Raw genomic sequence first — 22869 nt, 5'->3', positions numbered from 1 at the left:
GGCATTTCACATCGAAGAAGGCGCGAACATGATGCTGTAGTAATCTTCAAAAACATGAACCAAGTCGCAGAAAACCAAATCATTTTGTAGAATCGAGAAGCCGCAAAATGTTCGCGGTTAGAGATTGCCATTAACCGAAGAAATCCTTTCCAGAAGGCAACAGATTCGGATCTAACTATCTCATCGGCAAGGTAATATCTTCAGACGTCAGGCGTACGGATTTTCTAACAGCCACAAATTTATTGTGTGCCAAATATTGCCAGTACCGCAGCGCCTTGTACCTTACACCATCCATCAGCTACCAGAAGGTAATATTATGCAATTGTGGTAAGTAGCAAAGGAGAAATCAGTCACATAAATATGATACCAGATGCATGAAGCATCTAATCTTGGGAAACAGATGCGATTGTGATTGGGTGAGCGTTAATATTAGCTGGAGTTCTGCGTACATTAATTGCAGTTTTTGCCGCTTTGCTACTAAAGGGCGTTCATATTAAAGAGCCTTTTTCTTTTTTCTTCAGAATTTGGGCAGAATAAGCACGAGATGTCAAGTTGGCTCTATGTGCTAGGAGTTCTTTGCCGTAAAGCTTTGGCTGCTCTAGTTTCTACGGCAGAAACGATTTCTCTATCATAATATCAGCCTTGTGTGATTTTATTGTCAATTTGACGGTTCGCTGATGCTTGTTATTCATTCCAGCGCGCTGATAACGTGACTTGTGAAGAATAAATAGCAGATGATTCAACCTATTTTGGTTGCTAATTTTTGATACGTGTAAAAGTGTATTTTGCTGCCGCGAATTAAAAGCGCTCTACTTTACTGAGTATGAAAGGAACAGTGTAGAATAGTAGCTTTAGTAACCATTTTGTGGAAACGTGGCAAATAGAAGTTCTATTTAAGCAGATCATCATATTATAAATGCAATGTGCGAGTTCGTACGCACTTCAAAAAAAGATACCTGTTCAATTTTCTTACCAATTATTTCGCCTTGTGACATCTGCGCCTGCATTATACCAGTAAAAATTCTAATCTCATTTGGGCCACACCACTCTCTTCAGCTCCACGCTAAGCCGGCATTTTTTTGACATACAATTCATTATCTATTCCGTTATGCGTCTCTTTGATGGTTATGTCTTCTCAATACTTCCAGCAAATGATCAACATGCAATTTTTTGCTGATTGATTCGGCTCTGCCTTGTCTCTCTACGATAGATTTATGATTTTTCTTTCCATAGCACATATAGATCTTTTCCATTTGATTTTAACTCTTCGTTAGCCTCTTGGTGCCTGCCCCTTAGATGTACATTTGAATAATAGAACAACTGTTTGGTTTTTCACGCTAGATTTCCATGGGTGCTGTTCGTGTCCAAAGGATTCCTGCAAAAGCCTTCGAACCCATTCCTATACTCTCATTGTTATTTTAGTTTCGTAGTTAAGCTAGGGGTCACTACCGACGAAAAGTAGAAGTATTCACACACTACTTCTATTTCTTTACGTTAGCGTTGATTATTTCTATCGTTCGAATTTATAAAACACAACTTTCAGTTTCTGCCTATTCTTAAAACAGCAATCTCCTTTATCAGACCAGGCCTTAGACCTGAATTTGCAATTCATCTCCTGAGTTACTTAGTAAATTATGATCGATGGAACCAGCTATAAAAAAAAAAAAAAAAAAAAAAAAAACAGAAAAAAGAAGTAGTCGTTACCGCCTTCAGTGGTGCAAATTATTTTTTGTTTACTTTGTTTCTACAATAGTTCGCCTAGACACGATGCTGCGGATATGTACACCAGAGTTTCGTATTTCCTTTTATAGTTCCCCGTGATACCATGCATCTCTAACTAAGGCTGAAGGGAAGGTGAATTTAATGACGAATTGGATAAACACTCCCGTTCTGCAATTTTTTTTCTTTCCCTGGTTACTATCTGTTTCTAGACGAATATCTGCACCCCAATGTGCTGTAAAGCATAATAAAATAATTTGTTCTTAACGCGCTGTTGATAACGAACGTATTTAAATATGTCCCGGACAGTACCTATCCACCGCTAATTCGAGGGCTTTCGAACAGTGAAGGAGAACTTTCTTGATATCATAATCGAAAAAGAAAGTAGGCCGGAGTCGTCTAACTCACGGACCTAGGACCCATCCTTCACAGAGACAGATTCTTCGTCGCCCTTTTTCAGAAAGCTAAAAGTTTTTCATCACCATAACTACCTTACTTTGTCCGTAATGCTTCCCTTCTAAGCGCAAAAGCAACAGTAAACATGGCGATAAGATAACCGCAAATTATATCGGTGCAATTTTCTATATGGGCCACGTGTTACCAAGAGAAGGCTTTCATTACCTGACATATGTATGCATCAATCATATGCTTGAAGCGTTCGCTTGAAATTGTGGTATAGTAATAAACAAAGTAAAGATGAAATTGTGATACGATGCGCAATTGTCGTCCGCTATGACTGCTAAGGAAAACAATTTTTTTTTTCGCGTTTCGTGTTTTTAGCCAGCGCGCATCGCCGAACAAATTTAAATGAACAGAAAATGCCTCCCAAATACATTTTTTGGGTACTTGTGATTAGTCACAGTCTTGGCATTTTTCTCAGTGACTGTTCCAAACCCTTTAGGCAAAATTCCGTAAATAACATTTATTGCCGCGACCTTTCCATAACCAAATGCTGAAAGTATCGGCGAGTGTTCCTCCACAACTTTTTTGTATTACTTCTACGATTTATTAGTCAAATTTATTTTTATTTTCACCAATCAAAACGTGCACGGGAAGTAACTTTCCTCGTGCATGTTCGTCTCTTGGCAGTGCAAATAATTTTTCATTTCCTTTTTCTGACATGTAGAATTTTGAAACGTCTATCAGTCACCATAACGCGTTATAAATTTAAGGTGGCCTCTTTAGAAGGAGTTGGTTTTGCGAGCACAGTAACTTTCCTCATTCATTGGGCTGCCCACCAACGCAGGATGGTTTAGTGAGGCACAAAGTCGAGGGCAATTTTGAGCATGTGAAAACGTTCTTGATTAATACATGGCATCATACATGTAATGTTTCTTACAGTGCTTTTACGCACTTGTTGTCACTCATTTCGTTGGCATTGCCTTATGATTTCTCAAGCACCTCTGAAATGCTGGAAGGGGGAATAAATCTCTATTGTTACTATGCTTGTATTATTGTTTGTCATTTGCGTGAATGCTACCTTGCATGCATCTAGGCTAAATATGCACGCTTATTTGCGTACTTTATAACCACAGGTCTCTGGAGGTCACACATAAAGACTGTTTTGTACCAAAACAGAGCCTTCTTCATACGATAATTAAAACTTGCGCTCTTTGTTCTTGAGCATTAATTAACAAGGACTGATTTATGGAAGAAATAATAGCAATTTAGTGAATACTAAACATTTTTCATTATGATTGCATCTTTGACAGTCAGCCTTCAAATGAAATGCTGATGTGAAGTCAGAAGTGAAAGCTACATACTAGTGCCGAATTCGGCTATTACAAGCAGTTACATTTGCCCCATCTTCCTTTAAACAATTCGATCTTTCTGTATACGCATGCGCAGAGGAAAGGCCTTGCGAACATTTACAGTAATCCTATATATAAAAGGGTCAGCGAAGAGAAAAAAAAATCTAATTCTCTTATCGAGCACAAGCAAACACTGGGATTACAAAACTGTAGGGACTTTTTTTAAAATCTTACCACGTAATGGAGTTGTTATTATTCCAAAGGCAGAATTATTTTTATGCTTCAACCTGTCTTATTCAGGTTTCACCGTACACCATCAGTCCTTTACAGCTTTTGTTCCTCGATTCTGTTTTTCATGGCTTTTATTCTGTCAAGTTTCTTGCCAACGAATGGTAGAAATCAAGAGCAAAGAAGCAAGAACCTGCTGTTCTTTCTCTGCCATTTTATTTTAAACAATTTTTTTTTATCGCCAAAGCCTTGCTAGCGATGTACTTAAATAATACAACTGAAATATTTCATCTCTCTCACTCAAGATAATTTGTTCAACAGGAACAAAGAGGATAATGGTTAGCACGCAATAGGGCACTCTATTCCCAGACTTCACTAGGACAGACGCCAGAGAAGAACGAATGTTTTCATAGAGATAAGGGAAGGCAGCAGGCAGAGCATATGGTTGAGAGGGCTAAAAAAGGCACATATTCTGAACGGGGCAAATAAAAATAAAGAGTGAGTGCGAGTTTTGTTGCGTGGTGTTTACCGAAAAGCAAGTGCATATATTCGCATATATTCATCTGTGTGCATTCGGTAAGTTCTTGGTAATAATGAGTCCTGGTTTTTCCCTTTGCTCATATGTACTGCCTGACACGTTCTGGCAGATATTTATGTGGCACTTTTCGTTTACCGTCTAACGCAGAACTAGAAGGCAGTTTCATTTGGGGAATGTTCTTCGTCAAAGCGTTCTGTTCAGTGCTTAGGGATATTTACAATGTTGCAGGCGCGCCCGAATACATTACAACAGGCAATACAAATTATTATTTGCCTGAAAAGCTGAAGCCTCTAACGTCAAGGAAACAACAGAGAGATCAGGGCAGATAGCAGCTGCCTAATTAGGATGCCTAGTATACGTTTGCCTCTATTAATGCACTTGCATGCGGAAGTTATTTCCGGAACGCATCAGCGCTTCGGTGTTATAAAGAATACTAGAGAGCTCGGCACATACGAGAAAGCGAAAACATATAGGCATTTGGAGAACCAAAAGAAAACTTATCACAACACTGAAACATTACCTCTTGATATTCCCTCTTCCGTTATGCATACAAGAGGGAATCATAAACAAAACTTCATTCTTCGCTAATACTAAGAAAATAAAGACATTGTTTTTGGACATATACATATTTATATTCTAGCTACATTTGGGGAATGTATTGGTTGGGATCAGTAACTACAGCTCTATTGTAGCCTCGATCTTTGCATCGACCTTTGCTTTTACCGACGCAAAGTTGTGTAGTTGACAGTTAGAATATTTATTCTTCAGTCGTTCAAATCTCAACCACTGCCAGCGAATTCTACACTCTATAATCAGTTATGACATATTGCAAGAAAAACTGTGTACTTCTTTCAGCCTCATCGATCGGTCTATCCTGCTCTCTCTCTCAGTCCCGCTGTGCATAAAATATATGTAGAGCATCCTATAGACTCCTCAGCTGATGTCGCCCTATCCCTGTCGGCACCCTGATAGGGCAAATATCGCGGTCATTATGGTTTTCATAGCGGCGGCGCTGCCTCATACTCACAGTGCAGGGAGAGCTACAAGGAGCTTCATGACGACAGGGTATGAGAACTGGACGTCGCTTGCATTTCATCAGTGGAGACCCCGCGTGTCCCTGCCTTCTTCATCTCTAGTCATCTGAAAAGCCCCTTTTCAGTGCATTACCGATTCTGCCCGGCGTCACATTAATAACAAGAAGAACATCAAGAGCTTCCGATTCTTTATAACCCAGGATATCACATCGCGTATTTCTTGCTTTCACACAGATGACTGAACTGAAACTATTTTATTGCATGGAAATGTAACAAAATTTCCGGATCAGAATGAGGCGCGCAATGGTCGCTCAGCGACTGAGTTATAGCAGCGAACTTCTAAAAGCATACAATGAGGTGCGTCAGAAAGATCTAAATTTAAGGCAAATTCACAAACTGAGAAGCTATAAGAATAGCGGTAAAGTAGGCTGCGAAAGGAAATTGTCAATGCCTTTGCGAGCGAGGATACGAGAAAAAAATACTGGAGACCCGAGTGTTACTTTCATGAATTATTAATCCTTGGGCGGAAAACTTCTCGCTTTCGTTTCGTGCGCCGGGCGTTATTAGGGTCTGAAAGCCCTTGGCGCCTGCGTGTGCAGCTGGGGAGTGCACGGGGTCTCCAAAGATGAATGGGTCGCGGCTGTCAAAGCTGACCGGGCCGTTATTACTTGTCACCAGCGCACGGTGGGCTTTGTGAGCGACTGAAGAAGATGGCGTAGGCGTGGCAACTTCACTTGTAGGGACGTTGAGTTCCCACTGCTCTGATGACGAGCGCGGAAGCAGTCGAGCACTCTGAGCCAACCTTGCGAAAAGCCAAGCGCAGCGGACCATCTTTAGCGCAAGGTTGCGTAAAGGACTAAAATATTAGGAAAGATAACATTGATTGCCAGTGAAATATTAATGCTATATTGAGCTGCTGCAGGCATCAGATAAAGCATTAATTCCAAAGCGCGCTTGTCCCCATTACAGGAATTAGGAAAAGCCAAATTAAGCGCATTTACTCAGGCCCTTTAGATTGCAAAAGCCAGTTCACTTTCTTCAGCCATCTGACTAGACTTTCATAAACAAAGCTATTTTTCAATTCTTTGATCCTACCTATAATCCAATAGCCAATGTGAAGTCGTCAGGTGTCTGGTTTTTCGCACAAGCTAATATTTTAGCATATAGGTGGTTATAGGTTATACCGTTGCGACCCCCGGTAAAAAAAAAAAAAAAAATTGCGTTGCCTAGCTCATTTTGTTATCATAAACCGTAAAAATATTTAGCACCCTTACTGATACAAGGGCATGTATGGTGAGTTGGATTCATTCGTGTAACCCAGTATTCAACAGAATATTATCTGAGTTATTTCAATGAACTCTTTTCCTAAAGACTATCTTTTTTATTTCACGAAATATACACATCTGTAGCTGCCATCATACAAACCTCCTTTTTGGTTCATAAATGTCATGACCAGTGATGCTCACAGGGAGTTTTATTTATTTTTCTACCGTTGAAAGAGTCAAAAGTAAACAGAAAAACAGACGCTTTAATGAAGCCTGGCTTTTTCTGTATGGTTTCTGAAAAAGCGCACAAGGCCACACAGCAGTAGAAAAATGGTTATGATCTCCCGCCTGAAACATAATCTTTAAGAAGGGGATAAATTCGGAAAGACGAGAAAAGAAACTTCAATTACACGCGCAAGTAACTGGAAGAAAAACCGATATATCTCATTTCACAAGTTTTACTGAGTAAAAAAAATTTTTAGCGTAGCCTTTGTTATCCTGGAGATTCCCAAGGAAACTATTCGAGGCCTTATAGCAGATGGAAGCCAAGCATATTTTCGTCATCTCTAATAAAATATACTAAGGTGACATCTTTATTTATCGCTCCTTTGTTGGACCATAATACACAATGTTGCCGTACCATCACTTACGTTTAAAGACAAATTCAGGAGGACACCTAAACTCCGCTTTTAGGAACTTTACGCGAACATTTCAATAGCTCCATCAGCGGCTTCTCTTTCGGATTCTCATTCACACTCACTCACCCTAACAGGCATGACCCTATCCGCCAACAATCATACCAGGAACAGTTTATACTTTTGGTGCAAATCTCTTGTTGTTTCTATGCTTTTTTTTTCTTTGCTGCATGTTTGTGCAGACATGCGTAGAAATACGGCGCGTTAATTCTCGTCTTCTTATCCTGGGCAACTATTCTCTGCAGCTCATGTTAGGGAATAATGGTTGCTTACTACTACTACTACTACTGCTTCTGGGCCACAGAAAGGCGGAAGGAAGAGGGCAGCTTTTCCTTTCATTCCAGTGACAAAAAAGGAGGTAGGAACCGATGCGAGAGCTGCTCTAAATACAGGATCACAGTAAACCGAGCAGTTAAAAATTTTGATTTGCTTATTACATTTCCCTAGTCTGCATGATTTCTCCGATTTTCGATGTGCGCCCAGCAAGGAGTTCCACGTTTGCCTTCATTAGCTTTGCCCAGGTTGTAAGTAGACTTGTCCTAAGCAGTTCGAAGTAATGTAGCGTCGGTTTACAACCGGTACCACCGCTATACCGCAACTTCGGCGGTCCTGCACTCGGGTAAAGGGTGTTTAGTCGGCTGCGATGATTTTCTTTAGCACCAGGAAGACATGGATGGACTTGGCAGGCGGAAAAACAGAAAAAAAAAACAGAGAAAAAAAACGATATGAGCTGTAGCGGGAAGGAAAAAGAAGCAACGCGAATGCGTAGCGATGCTGGGTGCAGCAGACACTTGGCCGGGCTCCCTTCCGGCGTCGGCAGAGAAAAAAGAACAGCTGGCGCTTGGGAAGCGGAAATTAATACCACCCGAAAGAAGCCAAGGTCTGCGAGATAAGCGTCGCAAATGGTTATTTGTTTTGGAGTCAGGGTGACATATAGCTAGTAGTGAAGCGTGCGAAAACCGATAGTAATGTCTTAGTCTTCTGTGAGTGGATGAGTGCAAAAGGATAAAATATTGCCCGTTTCCCTTTCGTTACTGTCAGAAAGCGCAACTCGCCGTGGTTGCTGCAATTATTTACCTTGTCCACCCATTTCTCTCAGTCTAAGTGCTCATAATATGCCAAGTGTAGCTGATTTTAGTAGAACTGGTGTTAATAGATAATAGTGCCCAGAAAAATATTTCCGGATATACAGAAAAGCTACACTGTATGCCGCCATTTTCTTAGTTTCTAAAAGGATGCATCTTTGCTGAGGCCTAATCTTAAGCTTCACCATCTGCTCAGGGCAGTCGTTCTGCCTAATAGGGTGACCGAGCTATCAGAAAATATTTATACGCACTGTTTTTATGCCTGTAGTCACTCATATCATGATGAAAAACATTGCCAGCGAAAAATCCAATATTTAGATGTCGCGCCTGATTATAAAGAGTTATTTGTCATAAATTCCTTTCGTACGACAAATCTTTGGATACTTACCTCCACATTCCTATTTACTCTTCTTTCCGCACCCTTAACAGCCATGTCACACTCTGCCGCCTAGTTTCCCACTTCTCTACCTCCCACAATGGCAAGTAGACCTGCTGCTTATGTAGCAGGTCTGCTTGCTTGCCATTATCATGCCTAGAAATGGAGACTTTTCAGCCTAATAGTTCTGTATGACACTCATTTTCTATTTTTCTGTATGTTTTACTTAAGCTAGCAGACAATCCTGCAAGAATGTTTAAATTTCAAGTTATAGTACGTGGGCCTCCCTCATATAGGCATAACGTCCAAAACTTGCAGCATGAAGGATATGTATTAGGGTTTTGTTAATTCCGACCTACATAGAGTAAATATTGATGGGAAAAAAACGTTGAAAATGGAAAATGTTGATAGTTAAAAATTCCCTAAACTGGACGAATATACTCCTCAGCCATTCGAACCCTGCCCCCCCCCCCCCCCCCGCCCCTTTTACTAACAGTGCATGTAAGTGCCTGCTTCCAAGCCTATATAAACCATCTCCATCTCGTTCACGTTGTTTCAGAGAGTTCACAATCGAGAGAATGCGGTGCTCAGTCTACAAGTATAAAATGTTTATTAACTATATACCGACACTGCAGCTCTTCAATATAACATTATGAGACGACGATTACGCCTGGACATTAAAGACCCCAATGAACACATAGCAATGAAGAAAAAAGAAGGGTGAACTTACGCTCTGATCAGGAGAAGTTGCCACTTCGTCGGAAAGGGATATCAAAACTTCCCTCCATTCGGCCTGATACATGGTAGATTGAAGAGTATGCCACAGTTGCGCCGATTGTCAGTGTCATGGAAAGCCTTACCGGCGAGAAAACAACTTCACGTCGTCTACGCTGGTAGCTTATTTTTAGCTCTATATATACGCACAGAGGTCCAGGATCATGGGGGGCATTAGAAAGTACTAGCCACCAAAAGCACCAGCCCAAAAAGGAAAAAGAAAACAGAGCCACTAAACAGAATCCTGCTTTAGCGGGACAAGCATTTGAAAGGCGGGGTACCTTGCCACATTCTCATGCTTCCGCACGTGGGTGATTGTGTCCCAGTTGCTTTTTCCGCGCCCCCAAACCAAGGACTCTCGCCAGTCTCTTCTCAGTGAATTACTTGCCGGGTCTGACCACCGTGTCCGAGCGAGGCGCCTTTTGTCCCCAGTGGGTCCCTACTGGCGTGTAACGCATTCTCAGCGACCATTGACTGACATCTTCGGCTCCTAAAAACGCTGCTCCTCGCTTCCGCGAAACCAATGTCCCCACAGCCCCGCTGTTTCCTTTATTATTTGTGCCGTCCCCTTCGCCTTGTTGCCCGGTTTGTCCTTCAAAACACCCAGAGCTGCCTACTGGTGTTGCATCGCTCGCCTTTTGTCCGCGTACAGTTCGATTTCCATTCGATGTCACGGTGCTCTTCTTTCCCGAGTCTGCGTAGCCGATACAAGTACACTACCCTTATACCGCATCTCGACCACGTTTCTTTGCCAGCTTCAGTGACATATTTCGACAGTTGCTGTTTTTTTTTTGTCGCTTTTCGGTGCCTGTCACGCGCAGCTGCCTTGATAGGAGAGCGTGCGTGAGTGAGTGAGCTTTACGCGGCTGTGTCTGGGAGGAGCACTCTGCCAAATCCCAATAATGGATGCCAGAGCTTGACACGCAAAGGCCCGGGAGGGAGTCTGGCGGGCCTGCACATGCTGTGCTTTCATTGATATAACACGCACTTGCTGCGGGGCACTACTGAGCATAAATCCTTAGTCTATGCTACATCGGTATTATGCCTTTCTGAGGCATAAGGGTGTCACGCTATACCATTTATGATTTGAAACCGGTGCTTCACATGCTTATTGGCCGTTTCCTTTTCTGGCTAGTTGCTATTTCATGGGTCAGGAGGAGAACCTAATACAGGCTAGGACATTACTGATATGAAAAAACCATCGTTGGTGGTAGGAACTCTTTGAGGTACCTTGTGATCAATATTCCCGGTTTTTAAACGTAATTTAAAGCCTCTGATTTATATGGGTTTGATGAAAATGAGCTGAGTTGCGAATGTTGTTTCACGAGTGAGCCACAGAAGCCTGGACAGACAGGAATTGCAGCCCCTAATTTCCACCATAGTCGTTCCAAATATTTTGTGTCAACAATCTCGGTGCTATGATGAAGTCAGCGTTTTTTTTTAATTTATTTTCGTGCCTATTTCAACCAAACATCACTGTGAAAGCTCCGAAGTGCTTGTTGCTCTTTCGCGGCAATTGCTATGACTTCTTACAATTAGTTTTCTCGTTACTATTTAAACTAGGGAAGGAGTTTCGGCAGAATAAGCTTACACGCAGAAGGAGACACGGCAAACTTTATAGCAGACATATATATTTAAAGACAAAATCCTTTCCAAATGTGTGGGTGTATTAGTAGAAAGCCAAACACTGGCGGAGATTTCCCGCGCACGGTGAAGCAGAGTGCAGTATCGTAACTACGACTTCAGTGGCATCGGCGGCACATTGACAAAGACACCATCTCATTCGTTTACTGCACAATATTGGAGATAAATTATAATTTTTTTTCTACCAAGTGGATGCTCTGTAGCCGAAGGGTAAGAACCAACAGAAATATTGGTCTCATCCGCTGCTGACACGTCTTGCTGATATTATTCTGTTCTTGTCGCTTTTTTAATGTTGCCAAGTGCTTTATTATTGCTTGATTTTGTGTATATAAATTTACCTCATGACTGAAATAAAAATAAAACAGCATTTTAACCCGGTGATATTTAAGGTATTGGTTTAGGTATATAAATAAACGTACATAGAACTACAATTCCATGCTAGTCAATTGATAGACTCTATTGAGCAGTTAGAGTCTTCTGTTTAGGCTTTTTATGTGACAGTGGAGAGCTTCCGGAATACAACAAAACCATCTTTTTAAAACTAAAATTGTCAGTTCCAGTGTCCTTTCCCCAGTGCGTTAAGAACATCAATTCAGAGAAGCATATGTGTCCAGAAAAATCTCCCGTTGTCGTGTCTTTTACCCACTGGGCTAAAACATGTCTTCTGGGAAGTATTTGTAGAAGAACTTACAGATACAAATATGTTCTGCAGTATTTCTTTTCCTTTTGTACCGATGTCGCCCCAGCTATTCTGCTAAAGCTTTTATCTATTCATTTTAACTAGCACTTATGGAGCGAACAATACCTGGCGCGTCCAGGGCATTTAAGTAGATTGGCCAGCATTTGTACGCTCAAAGGCTATTTACTGTTGGCGCGGAGTAATCCTGAGAAAAGCCCTCACTCCTGGTTATTTAATGCGTCCTGGTCGCTGGTGGGCAAACATAGGCTAGAGGGGAACCGCTGTCGTGGATTATGTGTACCGTGCTCTCTTGTTAATGAGTAGAGGAGGTCAGACAAGTGGTCAAGTGTAGGTTTGACCAGGAGATGAGGTAGACAAACACTAGGCACTCTAAACAAACTAGAAGGTCGCAAACTGAGCGATGAAAAACAGCGTAAAAGTTCACGCCCGCAGCAGAGAGGTCAGATGTTATGAACACAATGAGGCACTTCCGGCACCAGCGTCCTCTCCATTTCTTTTCCTTCGTCATTTTTTAGCGTCCGCATGTAAGAGCGCGCGCTTTCATGCGCTAGCGCATGCACCGATGCATGTGTGCGTGCGTGTACGCGCGCGCTAGATGTACAGTATAAGCCAGCGTTGCAAAGACCCCATTTACGAAAACGCCTGCTCTGGAGAGCGCCATTTTCATAAAGGACCTCTTTCAGGAAAAATAGAAAGAGCAATCATTTTCCCTGTCTGAAGACTTTGCAGTGCAAATATGTTTTGCAGGCCGCTGTTTGCCTATTCAGCTTGGGAAGAACATCAGGGTGTTTTCCTCTTCAAGTACCCTATTACATATGAGAAGGGTGTTATTTCTGACTTTACAATTTGCGAAAAAAGGAAGCAAGGAAGGTAACGGTAAAAAATTCGGATCACATGAAAGATAAGGAGAAATTTGCCAGGCATATGTCACCTCTTTGGAGCTTTCTGCTCAAGGGAATGTGTCTGCACTACTCAACATACAGTTACGCGAATAACGTCGTGAGTTAGATTAGTACAAAGTCGTGAGATGGGTTACTCCAGACTTGTTGAATTTCGGTGCCACTACTAAGGCTTCCAAACTAACTTATACATCAGTGGTTGTTAATATTTTCTGGCTTTGCTGATCGATAATATTTGGGAAACAAAAAGGTTCGTTTATGAAATACAAGAAATAAAGGTAATGCGCTACAAGACTACAGCGAAGGCATGGGATAAGAGAAAAAGCTGTTTGCACAGAAATACAAGACTGACACTCTTCTCGCTCTGACATTTTTAACAATTTTTCCTCGCTCTATCAGCTGTTAGTCTTCTTAGGTTTTCAGCACAGTTTGCATGGCAATTACCTTAAAAAAAGACGCTCTATACTTCTCATTTAATTTGTTTTTTAATGCGAATCTTTCAAGAAATTGTTTTATGTTTTCGTTTCTACCACAATGTTATGCTATTCGGGCTAACGACTAATTGCTAACGTATGGCAAGTCGCCTTTACCATGGGCGATTTCTGGAGGTTATTTCAGCGCTCGTAAAAGCAGCACTGAAGTATTCTTGGGTATACCTAATAAAACTAACTTCATGCATTGTCTTTGGAGGACCTTGTAGTTTAGGTTAATTTTGCTAAGTTTCAGAAATCAGTTTATCGCAGCCGTCATGACAAGGGACGTCCGGGGGCAAAGGTCAGGAGGTGGGTAATCAATTATTAAGCCTTCGCGGGATAGGAAGATGTCTCGGCGGCCGAGCTTTTTGCTGCAATGCCCCGAGCGATTGCGACTGCAGAAAGATAAGAAACGATCATGACGCATGTTAAGATTTGTTCTTGATGAAACAATCAGAAAAAACTCATTTGCCTCGTGTTGATTCATTAGGGAGTTCAACGTCAGCTGTCAGCCAAAACGGGTTTCATAGAAAAGAAGCGACCACTTCACAAAATACAGGGGACACCATCAAAAAGGCTGATTTCACAAGGAAGTAGCACGTGTCGATACAAAAAACCGCGTTACTCACAGGTTGGTTACATCGAAACGGGGGCAAATCTGATCTTCTCGATGTGGACCTCACGAATATCTACCGAGGGGGGGGGGGGGGAGCATAAAAATGGCGCACAGAGGTGTGGTTGGCAGGGAAGATGACTGATGAAACTCAAAAAATCAAGTGTAAATCTCAAATTTTGGTGTCTTGTCCAGAAGCCTAAGAGAAAAATAAAAGCTTTATTCGGACATATCCTTCATTCCACCCCGCCGGGGTGGCGCAGTGGTTACGACGCTCAACTACTGTTCCCAAGGACGCGGAATCGAATCCCGGCCTCGGCGGCAGCTTTTCGGTGGAGGCGAAAAGCAAGGCGTCCGTGTGCTGTGCGATGTCAGTGCACGTTAAAGAACCCCAGGTGGTCGAAATTTCCGGAGTCCTCCACTACGGCGTCTCTCATAGCCTGAGTGGCTTTGGGACGTTAAACCCCACAAACCAAACCAATCATATCCTTCATTCCATTATAAGCAGGTCTAATATTAAGATGGCTATAATGACTTTTACATCTTCCCACTTTAGTCCACTAAGGGCTGCTGGTCACATAAGTTCGTCTGGGGTTCGAAGAGTCGGACATGTATGCACTAGATTAAGCAAACGAAGTCTGTGAAAACAGGAATCCTGAGGCGGCGCATATTTCTCCGTATGAGCTAATATTCCCCTTTGTAGTTAGACAGAATACTTCTGATATATAGGAATAAGAGTAGTGGCCGATGATACCTCTTAGTAGCTTCAGCGTCTTCTTTAAAGATGATTCACATTTCCATCTCTTCCTTCTTTGAGAGAAATGTACTGCTGTCGCGTCCTTCCATCATCCTCCGCCAGAGTTTCCAACTTCCCAACAATGAAAGTAAGTCTCTTCGTGCGCTTGTTGGTCTCCCATGATGACTATTAATTTCCGTTATTTGGTTCCATCATTTTTGTTTTCAGGAGGTAGTCAATCGACCAGAGCACTAATACAACTCGTAGGTCAGGCTACCAATCAGGTCATTTACTTCCTCATGCAGCTGCCGTCATTTCACTGCATATATAACGATCGACTCCTAATTAGCGTTTTCCTTTCTTCTGAAGACACTTAGCAAGACTTAATATCTGGTATCAGGGAATCTATTGCTGCTTGTCTTCGCTTCAAATATGTTCAAGCCGTCACTCTGAGGGCAGGGAAAAACTTGTATGCGGCTATGCGGCAACGGGGAACCTCAACTAGCGGCGATACACAGCCCGGCGCGGGCGCCTGTGGACGAGATTGGTTTTTGATCCCCCTGTTTCAAAAATAAATACGCTCCCTCTATTTGTGCTCACTCTTCACACTTGTATTCGGTTTGCTTTCTGAAAGGAACGTGGTACATAGCGCAGGAGAGCCGAAGGCTAGTCGTCGTTTCCTGAGGGAGCGCTCGGATTCCAATTTTGGTTCTGGAGCGCTTTGATTAATGCCGATCTCTTTCCCGATACTACCGCTAAGATAGACTCCGAACTCGCAGCTCCGCTCATGCTTGTTCTTCTTCCTTCAATAATGATTCCGGACCTCGACAACCTCTCGCGTTCCTTGATTCGCTTTCTCCGTCTTCTCTGCTTGTTTTCCGCGGGCCTTTTCCCCGTTTTCTCCCCTGATTTCTCGTGCCCCCGCACCTCAGCGGAAGAGAGAAGCGAGGGCAAAAGAAAGGTACGCGGGGGAAGGTGGAAGACGTGGAGTTCGCGGGCATCTATCACACGGATGGGAAGCGGCACGTGCATTCCACAGATTTTGGCCTTTGCTGTCTGGAAGAATGCTGGGCACGCGAGAACTCCATTCCAAAAGGGCTGCGGCTGAACTGCGGGCACCGTGGAATGGCGGAAAATCTTGTTATGCTGGCACGCTGATATACAAATCTACATCCCCTACAACACAATTCCACTATTTGTTCACGAAAAGGAACCAGAAAAATAAATAAATGTCTATGGAACCATTCAATTGTTATAATGACATAATGTTAGAAGTATACCCTTCAGCAGGATCAGGTGCGACTGGAAGGAGGAAGCATGGACTATTTGTTTACGAGTTTAAAAACACTCAGATTTAGGTACTGCGTCTCTTTACAGACATACTGCTGAATGCATCAATATTTGTTATATTTTGTTATATGGCATTAAAAATAAAGTCTAATACCTATTCATAATTTATTAGTGCGTGCTGTTAGTGTCTACTTTTATAAGGTAAGTCCCCGTAGCTGGCGTACGTTAGTAAACTCCTAAAGAAAAAATATTCTTTATGGATCATATCCACAGTGTGGCTGCTGGAGCAACTTGAGGTAAGCCCTCATCGTCGCGAAAAAAAAAAAAAAAAGGTATGTATATTATTGCAAGTATATTAGATTAAGATTATTAGGCTTCACTGAGAAAAGCAAGCACTACTTTTTTCTCAATGGAAAATAAATTTTATCGAGCGCTGGGTTCAGAACAATCTTCGTTTTAAGATTAGATGGCATATCGTGAATTCTGCGTTCGTGCTGAGGAGAGCATGTTCGCATGTGATGGGCTCTTCGTAAATGTAATAGGACGCTTTAAGGAATTTGGCGCGAGTTTAAGCTAAAAACGTTAGTACCTTCACATAAAAAAGCCTGCGAGTCTTTTTATACAAAAAAGAAAAAACAGTTTTTTATTGCTCGCTCCACGAAACACTCACTCCAAAGCTGGCCTGTTAATATTGGCGGCTTGAAACGTAATCCGCAACCAGCAATTATTCTAATCAGCCATATGGTCAATTACAATCAGTAACTTGAAGTTCTGTATTGTTGAAAATATATAGAGGCAATGCATTATTTGAATCTGCCTTCATCATTTTTATTTTTAGTTCGCCTTAATCCTTATCTAATCTAATCTGTAATCGCTCTAATCTGCAGCCAACAGTACGGCATTCAGGCAGGTAAATTAACCCAGACAGCAGTGTTAGGTATCAAAAATTCCATAATTAATAATTTCGAAAAGAAGCTTTTTTTCTCTCGTAATATTCTTAAAAGTTTGTAAAGCCTTTAATTCCGCAAGCAGTCAGCCCTACATCACAAATTAGAGACCTACAGGATTCGTGGAGTGAACTTTTGAGGAGTTGCTTAATTGCCCGTACCCAGTATACTCAGACACACGGGGTAAAATCCACGTCTGGTGAGATACATCCTGGTGTCCCTAAGCGTTCAATTCTAGGAGCTGCTATTTATTTTATACATTAATGACATTGTCAACATTCCATTACTCCTATTATAATGATGTATGCCGATATACAAATGTCGTTTTTTTCCGTCTCTCGTATACAAGTACTTGAGCAGAAATCTAAAGCCTGGCTTGACGATTTATTACTTTGGCTCTCTGTAAACGAAATTCAGTTAAATGTTATAAAAAAAAAAACCTTTATGCTTTTCAATTTGAAAAAAAAAAAAAGCTAGTAGATCATCTCATTAAATTAGATATGAATAACATAAATATTGATCAAGTGCATAGTTGCCGATTTCTTGGGGTGCATTTCCACGGTGATCTTTGATAGATAGATCACATGTATTTCATTAGGATGAAAATGGATAGAGCTATTTATGGGATATATAGTATTAGGCACCTCCTTCCACAACAGGTAAGGAAAAGAACTATTTTGCTCTTGTTCACTGCCAACTTGTGTATTGTAATCGAGTGTGGAGTATCTGGAATAAAAGATGTTCTCATAATTTGTTTTTACTTCAGAAAAGAGCTCTACGTGCATTGTTACAAGCTCAATTGGGGAAGAAAATCATTTTGAAAACTTTCATGTTCAAATTTTTTTACATTCCTACAATTAATTTGGCAGTTTATACTTTCTTTCAAATCAAGCAGGATTTCATGTCTTTCCGCAATACCTATCTTGCTAGGAATATTGCATAAGGTATACGTAAGGTAGCCCTATTCTCTGAAAGACCTAGAATTAACTATGGCAAGCAAATTATTATTAATCGAATTGCAACCGTGTGCAATACTCATGAATCTCTCAATGATATCGCAGTAGGATGTACTAGTGTTGCTATCTTTAAGAAAAAAATGAAGATACTTTTTTTCTCCTGTGTAATTTTCAGCTCATAGTGTGTTACGTCCTTTGTATTGCTATTGTACACATTTTTATAATTTTCTTTCACACTGCATCTCATTTTTCTATTCTTATAGACTTATTGTGGAAAGTGTTGTTTGTTTATTGCTAAATTGTTGCTTAGTTGGTTTGTTCATATTGTCACGACTCAAGTCACAGGGACCCGTGAAGGTACACGTAGCCGAGGACCCGAGAATAAGGTCGGCTTGTAGTTCCGATCACAGAGTCCAGCACCAGCGCGCCGCTCGTGCCAACAACCGCTTCGTCGTCGTCGGCACCAAACACGGCTGTCGCGCGGCGCTAGGCACGTGGCATTATTCCCCCCCGTGAAAGAAAACATCGCCCCGATGACAAGGTGAGAGGAGAAGAAAATTAGGCGTGAGGTGAACTGTACAATAACGCAAGGTTTCACTTGCAGGAAGCGCTCAGTCACGCGAAAAGTACGGCTTTAAGCGCACCACATGCACAATTTCAGGCCGCTGGCATCGAACACTGACGGTCACAGTTCCATCTGGAATGACCTCGTAATTAACGCTGTTTAAGCGGCGCAGGACTTTATAAGGTCCGAAATAGCGGTGGAGTAGTTTCTCGCTCAAGCCTTTGTAGCGCACGCGGGTCCACACCCACACTTGGTCCCCTGGTTCGTAGTGGACTTCCCTGTGCCGAAGGTTATAGTGTCGAGCGTCGCAGGCATGCTGCTCCTTGATGTGCAAGCGGGCCAGCTGAGGGGCTTGCTCGGCCTGTTCTGCGAAATGGGCGGCATCGGGTTCGACCGCTTCTTCCCTGCACGGGAGCATCGCGTCCAACATCGTGCGGGCCTCTCTCCCATATACGAGACGGAACGGCGTAAACTTCGTGGTTTCCTGCGGCGCCGTATTGTAGGCGAAGGTGACAATATTTTATACCCTTTGTGTAAAGTTAGAAAAAAATATTGCGTTATTATCAGTGTATCTTTTTGTAAGCACGTTTGCTGTGAATTTGCTTTTTTCTGTTGGTCACCCATTGCCACGCTGTATAATCCGGGGTGCAGGCTTCATCAGGAAGTTGATTTGTCTTCCTCCTTTAGCCTCACTTAGGGCATATATGTAAAATATGGCCAAATAATACTACAACTACTAAATTCTCGCCAACATTTTGACATACTTTTCTCAACAGTAAAGCACAACAGGTCATATTATTATTTAACACGACATGCAACAGAATACTCGGGAAACCACTAAGTATAACCAATGTTCTTGGACGTCGTATTTAGCTGCATTTTAGTTGACTCGCCTGCAGTAATTTTCATTGTATACTATAGGTAAAGCAACTTTTGTACTCAGTAAACACCGCCCCCCTTGTCCTCTGCTTGTACAAAAGATCATTTTGCTTTGCCTCCCATACATACGGATCTGTGCCCCAGACAGTAGTTAAATATAACTACTCTACGTCTTCTCGAGTGGTGCGCCCTTCTAGTTAAAGCAGCATGGCTGACTTTTTGCAGTTTCAAAAGCAACGTTCCGAAGGATGAACTGTGTTTGCTTCATTAAATGCGGTGCTGCTTTCTCTGAACTGGTCTCGTCAATGGTATCCATCAAGCTACAAAGAGTCATCCCTTAACCCACTTTCTCTTTCTTGGCTACCACTTCTCAGTTTATTTTCTTGCTCCTCTTGCTGGCCATAATTTCAATCAAAAAAATTCTTACTCCGCCTTGACTCCAAAAAAGCCACACAAAGATATAAGAGCTTCGTGGTATGCTACCCCTCATTCCTTACTTTATCCTTCGTTTTCACTTCCCTTTCGGCCGTTCGTAACCTCCAATTTCCAGGAAAGCGACGTATCGATTTCAGGCGGTTGGTGGCGCGCCGGTCGAAAAGACTCTCGCCGAAATTAGACGACGACGGCGCGGCCCGAAATGGTTGTAAAAGAAACCTTCTCCTTCATCTTCAAAGGCACTCGCTTTACTTTCCTCTGCCCTTCACTACCGATCTGTCCTTTTCTGCAACCTCCCCTGGTTCTTGTCTCGCGCTCTCGTCTTCGTACCCCATGCACCAAAAACTTCCGCAGTTCTCTGGATCACCTAGCCCGCTCTTTTTTTTTTTTTAGTCATAGCCTAACTTCGCTTACTAAACAGTCACTGCAGCCTCTCTTCGTTGTCAAAGAAGCCGGCGCCTTCACTACTGCGACTCTAGTTTTCCCTTTGTGTTCGCGCTTGTTATAGGAGTTATATTCGAAAGCGAAATCTTGAGAAGCAAAACAGTCCAGCATTTTGTTTCCTGCGCATTAGCGAATCTTGCTGGAGGCCGAAGAGAGGAAATAGATATGACAGTCAAACAGCAGCAAAAAATAAAAATAATAAACAATGCATGTGCATTTTGTTATGATTATATGAGACAATTTATAAGGAGTAAAGGAGAACGGGATGAAAAAGGCAAGGCTTTAGTGAGACCTAACTGAAGAACGTGGGGACTTGTTCCATACTTTGTGTTATGACAGCATCGAGTCAGCAAACAATCAAGCGAACATTAAAAACGTGCCTCTTTTGTGCTACTAGATCGACTCGAGATTGAGGCAGTTTTAAACAAGGTCATGTACTTCGGTAGGGAATTTAGGATGTCAGAAAATAGAGTGAAGAACTTCGGAAGTGACGCATAATGACTTATCTTCGCAACAACTGCTTCTTGACAGGAGAGTTCAAGGTCTAACAAGACTTCGTATTTGCGTCAATTTCGGCTGCAGGAATGATCAATTTTTTTTGCGTTGCCTCACGCAGATATAAAGTACGCTGGTGGTTTGGTTTCAAAGACTCCTCTGAGAGGTTTCTTCAGAACTTGACTAAGTTTACCACCTGAGTGGTTGGTGAGCCTTTGATGCACTGTTTTATGCCTATGCCCAGCAGGTGCAATCGAATGTTGACGAGGTAAACGCGTGTGCACGTCTCACGTGCGGACTGTTCGTTGCAACAGAAGTTGTGGCTGTTGCATGTGGAAGCTGTAGAGCTGCCATTTAGAGAAGGCTGGATGCGGTGGGCGTGGATTTGGGTTTGTACTTCTACTACTGGTACAGTCATTATGGAAGACTGGTTGCTGTGGTCGTAGTTGTAGTGAAGCCTTCAGCAGGGTTTCGCATGTGAGGGCCAAGTATCCGCCGAGATATTGTATAGGGTCGGTGGAAGCCGTAATTCTATGCGGCTTTATAAAAAATGTTTCGGGAAAGCAGGCTATTTTTAAAATGGGATTAAAAGCCCCGATATTCAAAAATGCAGCCGTAGAAGCCTTTCAGGCGTAGGCGTAGTGAGGAACACGGCATTTTAACTCTCTCGCGTTAATAGGCACATTGCCGAGATTCTGCATAGAAGACCGCATTCAATGACTGCTTTTTCTGACGCTACACCTTACCTGCGCAGATATTTGACCGTCCCATGTAAAAGCCTCCATAACCCTCACGAAATATACGACCCCTTTACCGCCGTGTAGGCGTTGTGAGTGAATACTCACTGTCATGGCTTGCAGCTGATAGCCGACTGGTAAAGTTTTGAGACGTCACGCGGTCACGTGATCTTATGGGAATACGCTGCAATTCGGGCTTTAACGTTGAGATCGAAATCTAGGTCAGCAGGGCCATTGAATACTGAATCAGACACGCATCCTATAGGCCACGCAGGCACTTCCGTAAAACTTGGCTCTAATGGTTCCGATTTTTTTTTTAAATATGAAATCATGACACGCGGACTAGTTAAATCACTGCCAGAACAATTAGGTCCTAGTTTTAAATGGTGAGTCTTTGGAGGTTATCTTATCACCATTCAGTTGAGTGAGGAGAAGGGGACGTTGTGGGGCATCGTGAATTGAATGGAATGGGAAAACATTTATTTCCAACAGAAAATGACTGGTCCCTCCTGACCTCTTGCGGCTGGCAGGCCAACGGGGCAGAATGAGAGGAAAGGAGGGGAGATGCCGCAGAGATGGGGGGGGGGGGGGGGAAGAGGAGATGCCGCTTCAAATTCTGGCCAAAAGGTCTTGTCTCCCGGCGGCCTATTCCCCATTCGGTTGACTAGGAGCTGGAGCTCAGAGTCCGAGCTACGCAGCAAGGTCTCCCAGGTTTGTCTACTATCTATATTGTGCGGTTCCCAGGGAATTGCGGACATTATCCAATTATGTCACAGAGGATTCCTCTGTCATCAGAGTGTCTGCATTTATCCTCCCTGGCCTCGGGGAACAAGTGGTTCGCCATAACCCGGTACGGTTTCGTGTTTGTTTTCAATTGTCTCCACGTAATTGCCTGTCTTTTATATAGTTTTGTGTCAGATGGGGCCACCGGAGAGACAATCTGTGTATTATTCTGTAATGCTGCATAATTTTTCCATAATTCAGCACATGGTTCCTCGTGAAAAAAGCCTCCTTAAGGTGAAGAAGAGAAGGTGGGGTCTTGTGAAGAGCGCAAGGGGATTCGCTGACATCCGGCGAACTATTGAGTTGCCGCTTGGAGAGTAGACGTTTCGCCCTAAATCATTTTGCCGGTAACTAGCAGGAAGTCGCTAGGTGACGAGTGCCATGTCTAAGGTAGCATTTACTATCATAACACTCTGGCGCGTTAAACGTGTCTTTGTATGCATCGCCCGCCTTCGCATTTATTTTCCTGAATACCTTTATGCACTTGCGTGTCATACGCTTCTCTGCTTTCTGGGACAATAACGCAGCGTGCCTCTCTTACATCTCTAGAGACTTTTGCGCCCCTCTTTTTTATTGTTTTTTTTGTCAACCTATGCGGATGCAAGAATATTGCTCGAACTATTGGCTCAGAACTGTCACAAGAAAGATGGATCGAACAAACAAACCATAAAGTGCACTATTTGACTCGCACTTACGAAAATGAACTCCGCATCTCGATGTCAACGCAACCAAAGAAATTGACATCCGCAAAAGTACCCAACAGAATCGAGCTCTAAAGGGGCACTGAAAGTGAGCGTTAAACTTATGC

At 42.5% G+C, this 22869-nt stretch overlaps 1 protein-coding gene across 1 annotated transcript in view; it reads left to right on the top strand.

Moving 5' to 3' along the window:
* Nucleotides 1-22869, top strand: part of LOC146190541 (cell adhesion molecule Dscam2-like) — a 177203-nt gene that overhangs the window by 3613 nt on the left and 150721 nt on the right. The gene's annotated exons all lie outside the window — the stretch shown is intronic.

This window comes from Amblyomma maculatum, chromosome 4 (genome assembly GCF_055883805.1).
Source record: "Amblyomma maculatum isolate TAMU_Amacu chromosome 4, ASM5588380v1, whole genome shotgun sequence".
Taxonomy (NCBI): Eukaryota; Metazoa; Arthropoda; class Arachnida; order Ixodida; family Ixodidae; genus Amblyomma; species Amblyomma maculatum.
The sequence above is the reverse complement of the archived record's forward strand: the minus strand, read 5'-3'. Positions and strand labels throughout refer to the sequence as shown.